This window comes from Neofelis nebulosa, chromosome 5 (assembly GCF_028018385.1).
Source record: "Neofelis nebulosa isolate mNeoNeb1 chromosome 5, mNeoNeb1.pri, whole genome shotgun sequence".
Taxonomy (NCBI): Eukaryota; Metazoa; Chordata; class Mammalia; order Carnivora; family Felidae; genus Neofelis; species Neofelis nebulosa.
The window spans coordinates 8043352-8054278 of NC_080786.1; positions in this window are offsets into that span (position 1 = coordinate 8043352).

Sequence of the window (10927 nt, forward strand, 5' to 3'; positions counted from 1 at the left end):
CCACCAACCTTTAGACAGACGAGCAAGAATAAACCACTGAATCTGGCAGTAGCTTATGACACAGGAATGGCTAATGGATACGCTACCTGAAAGATGAGTTTTATCACCTTAGATGAATCCTGCTGGGGAAGAAGTGAAGGTGAGTGGCTGTCAAAGAGAAAATCACGTGCCAGTATGAAGGATGGATAAGCAAACCGTTGGGCTGTTTGTTTTTGACATTTCACAATTGATGTAGGCAACTTCTGTTAGGTTTCCATCACGCGCCCTAAAACAGCATCGCTCTCTTGCTCTCACTCTCGCGTGTGCGCGTGTGCATGTGCGTGTGTGTATTGGTCTCTCACAAAGGGTTCTCTTTCATTGAGATTTTCGATAAAACACTAAAGCACGGGAGACATTTGGTGTGTTCTTGTAAAAATAACCTCTCTCACAACAGCCACTCCATTTTCTCCCCGGGGAAGTATTTCCCATGCACAATTTGCATTCTACAGAACAGTTGGCTGTGCGAGCCTTCTGTCTCTGCAATTGAGTTCCAATTATGATAAAGTGCAGGTAAATGGAGCTGCATTTTAAAGGGTGTTCAAAGGGCTAGAAAACTTTAATATCCACTTCAAACACCGGAAACCTCAAAGAAGTTGTTTAGAAGGATCCAGGTTGGTAGAATCAAGTCCTACAATATGGAAAAGTATGTTTTATATCAAAGTTAATCAGGTTTCATAAAGATGAGAGCGTTAAGGTAGCACTTCTCAGGGCGCCTGGGTGGCTCAGTCGGTTAAGTGTCTGACTTCAGCTCAGGTCGTGGTCTCGAGGTTCAGGAGCTCGAGCCCCCGGTCGGGCTCTCTGCTGTGAGCACAGAGTTTGCTTGGGATCCTCTGTCCCCCCTCTCTCTCTCTGACCCTTCCCCAATTGCACTCTTTCCCTCTCTGTCTCTCTGTCTCTCTCTCTCTCTCTCTCAAAAAATAAAAAATAAATAAGCACTCAAAAAAAGTAGTAGTCCAAAGTGGGGTACAGATAACACACAAGGTATAGAATGTGGTCAACTGCGGACAGGTGAAAGAAAATACTAGAACTTCTATTTATACTTATTTTTTATCTGGAAGCAAGTTTACCAATATTAAATACATGATAGATGACAGTACATGTAAATAATTTATAAATGAAACTGCATCTTTTGAGCACGCATCATCAAACAGTTTTTACTCATGGCCTATGTAGCCAAAAAGGTTTGGAGACCACCCACGAACTAGAACACCCAGGGCACTTCTCATGACTCAAATTCCCCTTCCAGGTAGTCCCCACCCCTGCCCTGTCAGGGACAGTGCTAACTCTCAAGACATGACCCAGGGCTTGAAGGGCAGCAGAAAGCAGGGCAGAGGTGGGGAGGTCATCCTGAGAGCCCCAATCTATTGGTTTGCCTGGGATGAGTGTCCCTCCAGCCGTTCAGAGAAAAGCTTTCCGTCAGTCTTGCCTTCCTTGCTCTCCCCCCCGCACACCCCCAGCCCAGGGAGGGAATGTCTACTTCCTGGCCAGCCATCTCAACTGAGCTTCTAAAGGACATCAGGGCATTTTTGCCCAGAAACAACCCAGGAGGCAGCCTTGGGGTGTGGGGATTTCCAATCAAGTGTCCTTGTGGCTCTCTGAAGCGGACCCAAGTTAAATCTCTGCTAGCAGAGGTAAGAGCCACGTGGCACTGTGAGGCAGGTGTAACAGCCTCTCCTCTATCCCGTTCTGCGTCCCTCCGGTTTATAGCCCCCAAAGCCCTCCAGCCAGGCGGGCTCAGCCGTTCACAAGCCCAGCAACCTAAGGACCTCCAGGAAGTCTACTTGCACAGGAAAAGGGCACCAAACATCCGTACATCTGCCATCTCTTAAGATCTCACGTGAGTCCAGGAGAGGCTGTACTCTGCTCTGAGCAGAGCAATTTGGAGAGTATTCCCTTGGCCCTTCCCCGTCAAGTTTGCCAAGTTCTCAGTCTGTGCTTGCTCAGGAAGGTCTGCGAGACCGACCTGAGAGCCTTGTGGCCTGAGGACCGCGAGAGCCACCTTCTTCCCCGTGTGCTGTGTGATCAAATGAAAAAGTGATGCTGGCCCAGAGCCAGGGTGTGCCACAGCCATGGGGTGTTAGGATGACAGGATGCGAAGGCACGTAATTGCCGTCCTCATTCATTGAGCAATATGGCCATTACTTAATGGAAGCTAAAAGAGCAGTTTGCAGGCAGTCGGGGTAGGATTTTTTGTTGCACTTCCGTCTTCAACACCCCCCCCCCCCCCCCCCGTTTTCTGGTAATGACAATAACTTGGCACTTTCAAGCCTGTCTTTCCTGGTTTATTCTTCCCTTCTGGTTTAGTCATTTCACGACAAACGCACTCAGAAGTCAGAAAAAGATTGCCGTCTTTGAGGACGGGCCAGTCTTTAAAAGGGGAAGGCTGGACAAGCATTCTTTGCCCTGAGAAATGTAGACCATGTGTCGTGAATGCTCTACCGGGAACAGACTGTGAATGAGCATTTCCACCCCATTTGTAATTTGGGTCTTTGTAGGACCATCCTGGTGATGAATGGGTTTGCTCTCCTCAGTCTGGCAGAGTTGAGGTTCTTTTTTGTCTTTGAATGGCACTGTTTTTGCTTTTGCTGTGCCCAGTAGCGATTCTTCCTAGTGACCACGGGCTATTGAAATGCTGACTATCTGAGGTTCAACAGCTCTGCTGATGTCACTCGGCCAAATGTCAGCTTGGTGCCCGTTGATTGTTGAACTGTCTGATGACAAAAGAATAATAAGTAAGTCCTTCTTGACTCGAAGGAGTTAGGATTCTGCTCTACTGGCCTCCACTCTGTCTTTGATTGCAGGGGAAAATAAACATCTTGGCTAATGCTGAAATAATAGATCTACAATGTGGTTAGAAAGCCCGTTTCAGGCATTGTCAGAGCTGGGCTGTACCAGATGGGAATTCTGGACCACAGCTCCTGGTAGGGTCCCATTTACCCTTTGTGGGTCACAAGCCATTAAAGCTAAGACCTTTCTCAACTCTGTGTCTTCCCACATCATATTCAATCCCCTGGAATGCCTCCCTCTGACTGGGAAAATCCCTACCTATTCTTTAAGAAGGCTGTGCTCAAGTGACACCTCCTCTCTGATGGCGCCGGATCCCTCCCAGCCTAGGAGAATCCTAGTGTAACCCAGGTAGCTGGAGGGGGGTGCCACTCAAAATCTAGGTTCAAACCTATACTGGTTCAAACCCTTAATTCTATTTCCTGCGAAGCCCAAAGCCTTTCCCCAAAGTCTGTGAGTTTGTACTTTTGAAGATCTGTGGTTTCTGATCTCTGCTTCCCTGCTGCAGGCTCTGTTTCGCACTGCAACAATCCACAGAGGAAATTTAAGCCCGTCGCCATTTGCATTTAAAACAACAACAAAGACAACAACCCACCATTTCTAAATAGTAGACCTCACTGAAGGGCTTCAGGGCAGCAGGAGCTGGCAGAGGTTGGGGGTGGCGTGGGGGAGTGGGTGGGGGCATATACATGTCACCTAATGGCTAAAAATCCCACTGAGACATTCCTGTTCCTCAAAAGTCCTCTTTCCAACCAACAGTGGACTTTCCATATGGCACCAGTCTCCTGCTGTGCCCTGTCTCCTCCTCTCTGACCTCCAGGATTGCTTGGCCAACTCCACGGGCCTCCGTGATGTTTTGGCCCCACTGAAAACTCGAGGCATACAATCCGTCCCACTTTCTGCCCCGAGCACTTGCCCAGAGACACCTCTCCACCTATGCAGAGTGCCGGGACTCACTGTTAAGCTATCATTTTCCACCTAGTTGTGTGATTCACTCCTTCCTCTCTATGCAGACCATTTTGCATGTTCCCCCATCACCATCCCATTTATCACAGATAAATATCATTTATGTGCAAGTCTGGATCGATACAGTGAAATCCATTTAGTCCATGATTTAAGGCAAGACATTGAAAAGTTTGGGAGGGAAGTGACCCAATCAGATTTGTGAGTTATTCTTTTTAATTGCTCTGGATTTTTAGCATAAGGAATACATTGCAGCAAGACAAAGATTATGGGGAAACTAATTCAGAGACTTCCCAGAGAGTCCAGGAACAAATCAAGACTGCTTGGATCAGGGCAGGGAGGAAGGAGAATTTCGGTGGATCCAGGAGACATTTTGGAGGCAAAAACGGGATTGGGGAATTGGTTGGATACGGGGAGTGAAAAAGATTGAGGTGTGAAATAAGGAAAACATTGCTCCCATTCACTGAACTGGCGGATGGTGAAGGAAGATGAATTCCTTTTGGGATATGTTCAATTTGAGATACTGGCCAAGTGGAGAGGTCCAGGAGGTAGGTGGGTCTACTTTTGCAGAGATCAGGGCTGGAGGTGGAGATCAGAGGGCGACTGGGACATGGATGGAACCAGAAGTGTGCACATGGATGAGGTCACCAGGGGACTTTACAAAACCAGATAGGTACCGAGGGCCTGGACCTATGGAACCGTATTGGCCGAGGAAGAGCAGTCAGAAAGAAGGAAAACCAGGGGAGAATAATGTCTCAGGAAACAGGAAGTTTAAGAAGGAAAAAGCGAGTGGCTACTGACGACTCAAGTTGTGGGCACACCAGAAGACATCAGGGTTCTGACTTGCTCGACTCCATTCCACCAACCAATACGGAAGTAGAGGCACACGAGTAAGCACAATCCAAATAAAAAGATCAGTTTGGGGTCATGTTGAGTATCAGGTGCTTTTGGAACATCTTGATAGAGATATCCAGGTGCAGATTAGAAACACACATTCACTCACTGAATTCAGCAGCATATGTTTAGTTAGTGTCTACCCTTTGCCAGGCACCAGACAGGTAAAAAGTAAAGGATTTGTAATTCCGCCCTCTGGCAGTCTGCAGTCTAGGAAGACACAGAATTCATGACGCTGGCATGCCCATTAGAGAAGGACATACGGTCGGAACTGGGTAGAGTCCTATTGCCCAGAGGCAGGCTGGGGGTGCAGGGGTGGCCAAAGATCGGTATTGAATATCTCAAATCTGGGTCTCTGGCTTGTCCTGTTTTATTTCATGTTCTCTCACATCTCCTTCCTGGTGCCTTTTTGTCCTTTATTTTGCCTGAATGACGCATCTGGGGTTTAGAATATCTGTTCCTGCTGTGAAAGATCTTGTATTTCCTTTGATCTTCAGAATTTATATTATACCTTCAAGTTCTTAACTGTGGTGGTGGTGGGGAGGGGAATCAGAATCCCCGGGGGTGCTTTTTAAGAATACACATGCCAGCCCATGCCAGCCCCCTTTCCCTACCAAAATTCTAATTTCACACAATCTTATTCCCTATCTGATAGAATAGGCAGTTAGCTAGCTATTAGCAGGGAACAGGATTTTCTGACCATTAATCAATCAAACAAACAAACAAACGAATATAAATAAATAAAAATCCAGAACACAAACAGCTAGGAAAAGCCCCAGGGAGCATACATGTGCCTTTCCCTATAACCACTGCCCTAAAGCAACCTATAGCTTCATTATAATACATTTACTTTGTAGTTTCGACTCCCCTTTGGAAGGGAAGGCTGCCATGACAGTTTGGACAAGGACCCTATAGGGCCAAAAATTCCCCCCTCCCAACCAGTAGGAGGGTCCCTTAGTTGACTGGAAGCAATCTCAGAGACTGCCCTAGCTATGGAGGCAAAAGCATAAAAAGAGAACTCACCCCCCAGCCCTGGTGCATTTGCCGTCTCTGAGCCTGCCTGCTGTCCCATCCTGAGAGTGTACTTCTGCTTTTGAACTTTCTAATAAAGCCTCGCTTACTTGAGAGTTTGGCTCTGCATTCTTTCTTGGACGAACTCAAGAACCGGGGTCTGCACAGAGGCAGGGAGGGGACCCACCCTCGACACAGCCCCCTCCGCACCCAGGCCCAAGGCAATAGTGAGGCTGAAAACAGGTGTTCAAGGGTTGGAGGCAGATGTGGAGGATCAAGAAGAAAAAGCAGAGAGAAGGGAAGAAAGGCAGGAAGGCCCCCAGATTTCCTGCTAGGGCTGTTGGGTCAGTAGCTGAAACAATGGAACAGATACGGGATATAGTAGTTCTTGCTTTTACTCTGAAGTTTGCTCAGATTTTTGCTTGAACTGATTTCCCCACCACTCCTGTAACTTAGCACCCCAGCTATGTAGCGGTGATGTCCCCACCACTAACCACGCAATTACATAGAAAAAATAGGGGGGTGCCTAGGTGGCTCAGTCAGTCGAGCGTCTGACTCTTGATCTCGGCTCAGGTCATAATCTCATGGTTCATGAGTTCGAGCCCCTCGTGGGACTCTGCACTGACAGAGCAGAGCCTGCTTGGGATTCACTCTCTCCCTTGCTCCCTGCCCCTCCCCTGCTCACTCTTTCTCTCAAAATAAATAAATAAATAAGCTTTTTTTAAAAAAGAAAAATATCTGTGTTTGCTATGAAAACCAGATTTGGTTTTTGTAACTGGGTACTTATTTTGGAATCTCTGACATTGCAGAGGGGAAACTAACAGCATCTCTATACATCAAGCACATATACAAAGTCATAATAAGATTGGGTACTTTTAATACAACTGTTTCTAAGACAGTAAAGATATTCACTCTTTTTTCCCCTATAAGAAAAAGCTACACAGAACCCCTTTCTGTGCTTGCTGTGGAAATTGCTCTTGAAAATAGTCTGTTATATTGCTTGGGGTACTTTATTTAGCTTGGAATAGCCCAAGAAACAATGATGCTGCCCTCCAAACTCATGGCCCTTATTGATAGCTCTACAAATTTTCATGTTTCTGCATTAAAGAGAACTAACATTCAAAGGGAATTAAGGTGCCCTGAACTAAAGAGTAGATTTTGTTTTATTTAATCTGTTTTCTCACCCTCTCTCCGTGTCCTACCCACTTCTTAAGGTCAAATGCCTTTATTTACATAATTGCCCACCTTTGTTTCCCTTCCTCAAAGGTGTTTTTGATGCATGATGCATCAGTCAGTTGAGCATCCGACTCTTGATTTCGGCTCAGGTCATGATCTCAAAGTTCATGGGTTTGAGTCCTGCATCGGGCTCTGCACTGACAGTGCAGAGCCTGCTTGGGATTCTCCCTCTCCCTGTCTCCCTCTGTCCCTCCCCTGCTCATTCTCGTTCTCTCTCCCTCTTTCTTTCGCTCAAAAATAAATAAACATGAAAAAAAGATGTTTTTGATGCAGAAAAATTTCCTCTCCGTCTTCATTCTTCTTTAGCTCAAGGGAAAATTCTAATGCATTTCCTTCTTGCTGGTAGATTACTGTAACTAGTATAACCAAAATGTGGATGATCTGAGACCCTCCCTGGTCTCCCGAGTGTTTGGAAATAGCTACTTTCTCTATTTCAGCTCTATCCTCCTCACCCTGAAAGCATCGTGCCACCGAATAAAACTGTGACTTTGCCAGGCCACTGGGCTTGACTGTCCTCTGCCGGTGACTACTCCTCCTCACCCAGCCTCTAGGATGCACCCTTCCTTCCTTTGGTATCCAAAACACCATCTTCGGATTTTCCTCCTTTCTTGATGATCACACTGACATAGTCTGAGCAGAGAAGGAGCCAGCAAAGGTGCTGGAAATAGTGTGACAGAAGATATAGAAGAAAACCAAGAGAGGGTGATGTCATACAAACCAAAAGAAGAAAGGAGTAGTAGTTCACTTCATCAAATTCTGAAGTCATGTAAGGAAAAAAAAAAATGAAGTTTCATTCAACTGGCAATATGGAGGTCAACCAAACTTGGACAAGTATACTCTTGGTGCGATGGAGAGAGAAGCCTGTTTGGAGGGGTTTAGGAGAGATAGGTCTTGAGCAAGTGGAGAGAGTAATATAGACAGCTCTTTGGAAGAGCAGAGAAATGGGTCCTAGCAAGACAAGGAATGAGGTCAAGGGAGGTTTTTACTTTTGTCTTTTTGAGATCGAAGATTCTAGAGAATACCTGCATCCTGGTAGAACTAATACTATACAGAGAAAGACATTATAAATACAATAAAGAGAAGGGGATTCTTCCAGGACCAACATCCTAGAAAGGACAAAAGAGGAAAACAGGGATTCTACATCGATTGTAACAAGAGGCAAAGTAGAGAGCAGAGGTACAAATGCAAAGAAATTTGGAGATTTCGTGGCTGGATGATGTTTGTTCCCATCTGATTGTTTCTATCTTCTCAATAAAGCATGCGCAAGGCCATCAGCTAAGATGAATATAGGGGGAGAAGTTGGGTTTTGCAAAGAGAGAAGAGGTCTGAAATCATCACTGTAGAGAGTTAAAAAAGGACATCCCAGGAAGTACAGCAAGAAGTGAAGTGCAGACTACCCTTTTGAGATTTGTGGTCTCAAATTTAAAATGAGGCTGGCTAATGAACACAGACGTATTTTGTGTAAAGCACTTAGCCCTGACCTGGTATATAATGCACATTCAGTAAATGCAAGCTATTACTATTTTGCCACATGAATATGTCTTTGCTGTTTGCTTAGATGAGATACAATCCCGTCCAAAGAATGGATGGATGGAAGGAAGGAAGGAAGGAAGGAAGGAAGGAAGGAAACAAAGAAAGAGAAAATGAATCTTGGGTGAGATGGCTTTACCAGCATTGTAAGTCCATTAAATACAGAAAACATTTCCGATAAAGTAAGATGACTTAATTTAAGAGTCTTGAAAAGTAGACCTAAAGCCTAAGGAACCAATGAAACATGAAGAGCGTGCTATCAGTTAAATAAGATTTTATACAGACATGGAACCACAAGTTTGTCTCATTGTGGCTACGACATTGTGATAGCCTTGTGCAGCCCTGTAACATAAGGGCATGGTTGGCCTGGGATTACAAACCTTGGTGAGCAGACTACAATATGGGTATATTGCACATAAAAAAAAAAATAACTTGTGCCTTGGTTAAAAGAGTAATAGAATCGATTAAGCAGCTCTTATATTGAAGTGAGCTGTGGAAAGAATTTGGGGAGGCTATTATTACAATGCAAATATCAGCATAAATCTGGAACTTGGAAAGGTCACTGGTCTATCCTTGAGATTAGAAGCAACAGCTCCTGCATCATCCCACTTGGAGAAAACATACAGGTGATCTAACATGAGGCCTTAACCCCCACTGTGGTCCTTGGCCCTTCTCATACTGGGGACAAAGCCAGGCAGGGGTTGTGGGGTGGGGTGGGGGCTGTCCTTAGAGAACAGAACAAGGTGATTGATTAAAATCACTTTTTATTTCACCTTATTGAGAGGACCATAGAGCTGGGGTTCTTTAATGTATCAATGTCTTGGGGAAGAGAGTGATCCCTCCTTTTACAACATGGTGGTGCATCACGTGTTTAACTAGGAGTTACAGCCTCCATGCCACTTTCCAAATGTATATGATCAGCATCGCTTTCCAAAGAGCCTTTCTGAAGTTAGCTGATTGTACTTATGATGTTGACCTTTCTTTCCCATGCTGTCAAGGGGTCTCATCTCCTCCATCTGGCAGATGCGGGTCTCCATCACCTCCACTTGAGTATCGCCAAGTCTCCATTCCCTCGTTGAGTGTCCTAAGGCCCCTTCAACCTTATTAACTGAAAGGAAACTCCCACGAGTGGTCTTGGTTATATATGGGTCATAAAAGCCTTCATTCTGATGTGTTAAAAACTTGCGGTGTGGAGGGTTCCTCAGTGTGGAGAGTTGGTAAACATGTCTCCCTGTTCCTCCAAAATGGCAAAATCCTGTATTCAAATCCTTATATATTAAATGCTGGGTCTTTTACTGTAATTACAATAGTACATTTACTTATGCTTGATTACCCTTGCATGTCTGGGTTAATAATATTCTTTTTATTATTAATTAATAAAATATTAATAATTAATATTACTATTATTATTATATTAATAATGCTGTCAATGTATTGACAGGAAGTAGGAGAAACTGGTGTTCACTTTTTTTGATTACTCTTCCTTTTTATAACAATTTTAGAGAGATACCAAATTCATATACCATACAATTCACCCATTTAAGGTGTAGAATTCAATGGTTTTTTTTTTTTTAATATATTTACAGAGCTGATGTAACCATCACCACAATCAATTTTAGAACATTCTCATTGCCCAAAAAAAACCACAAAAAATAAAAAAACAAAAAAACCACATACTCATTAGCTGCAACCACCCATTTTCCCCTTACCATGCACTCCTAACCCCAGGCAACCACTAGTCTACTTTCTGTCTCCGGAGACCAACCAATTCTGGACACTTCACATAAATGGGATTATGTAATATGTGGTCTTTTGTGACTGGTTTCTTTCACTTCGCATAATGTTTTCAAAGTTCATCCATGTTATAGCATGTAACCTTCTTTTTATGGCTGAACATCCATTGCACGGAGAGACCACATGTTGTGTATTCATTCATCAGTTGATGGACATTTGGGTGGTTTCTGCTTTATGACTCTCATGAATAAGGCTGTTATGAACATTCATGTACAAATGTTTTGTGAACATACAGGTTTTCATTCCTCTTGGGTATTTACCCTGGAGTAGTACAGCTGGGTCATATTACAAATCTGTGTTTAACCTTTGGAGGAACTACCGGGCTGTTTTCAAAAAGACATTCCATATTCCTACAAGTAGTTCTACAAGCAATTTATGAAAGTTTCAATTTCTCCACATCCTCAATAACATTTATGATTATCTCTCCTTTTGATTGTAACCATCCCAGTGGGTATGAAGTGGTATCTCATTGTGGTTTTGATTTGCATTTTCCTGATGTCTAATGGTGTTGAGCACCTTTTCATGTGCTTATTTACCAACTGTGTTATCTTCTCCAGAGGAATGTCTATTCAAATCTTTTGCTTATTTTAGTTGGATTATTTTTTTTATTATTGAGTTGTAAGAATTCTCTATGTATTATGGATACAACTCTCTTATCAGGTATATAACTGGCAAA